Raw genomic sequence first — 1,217 nt, forward strand, 5'->3', positions numbered from 1 at the left:
GATAACTCACTCACTCACTCTGCCTGGCTGCATCCAACACAGATCGCCTGGGAGCCTGGCCTTCTGCAACTGCAGCAGCTACCCTTGGAGAGACCCCATGATCGAGTTTCCCCCTCGGTCACCTGCCAAAGAGCTGGTGGGGGAAGGTGGGCGGCTGCTATCACTGACCCACTGACATTTACAGTAGTGCTGTACCATTTATCACCCCCGTGTCATGCTGATTGTCACGTGCCTTTTACTCTCACCGTGCCAGTCCATTTCTTTGTCTCACTGTCACTCACACAGTGACAAGCTTGATCCTGTCTGACCCACACTAAACGTCTAAAGTCAAAATATGAGGATTCAGTGTCAAACAAATACAAATGAACCAATAAACCTAGATATTTTTAAGTAGCAGCTACTGGCAATGTACAATTCTGGCACATTTTGTTCCATTATTTCTTCTTCCAATGTGATGTAAGGAAGAGATATTTTCAGTGCAGCTATAATGGGTTTGACAGCACAGAGATGTTCAGCTACCTAAAATATCACCGAACACTCTCCACCTACACTACCTACAGTACATGTAACCCACAGCTGAATGGAGGAAGTTTAGGCATGTACTCTGGAGGTTGTCAGCAGTCATTTTGCAAGAAATCCGGAGAGAAACAGGAGAGAAGAAAGACAAGGCAGACTGAGGGGAAGAAATGTAACGTGCATCTTCATTACATGACAACTCCTGGTGAAAATTTCTCTATCAAAGGGTGGATTGTACCTCTAATTTGATATCTGACCCCCACTGGCTTTGAACCAAAGTACATGCGTAATTGTTAGCTCTAATGCAAAGCAGTAATGTTCACACCCTGCATGTCGAGCTCTCACTCACCACATGGTTCCCTTCCTGCAGGCCCTGCAGCAGTAACACTAAACAACACCAATTTATCCCACAGTCTTTAATGCCATCCTCCCCGGCCTTCACTAGGAATCAGAAAACTGTTGAAGATGTTACTTCCCACCTACAATCTAAAAACAGACAGGAAGCTAAAATATCTGTCTAAAATATTAATCCCATACGTCTGATTTTGTTACAGCTGCCTTCAAACGTCTCCATTCGTCACTGCCTTGATCTGATTCATTTGTGGAAAACCTGTGGATCAGCTCGAGCCATTAAACTGCGATCACATTAACTCCCCACCTGTGTGGCGTGACACCGACAATGATATTATCGTGAAGCCATG

This window comes from Pempheris klunzingeri, chromosome 18 (genome assembly GCF_042242105.1).
Source record: "Pempheris klunzingeri isolate RE-2024b chromosome 18, fPemKlu1.hap1, whole genome shotgun sequence".
Taxonomy (NCBI): domain Eukaryota; kingdom Metazoa; phylum Chordata; class Actinopteri; order Acropomatiformes; family Pempheridae; genus Pempheris; species Pempheris klunzingeri.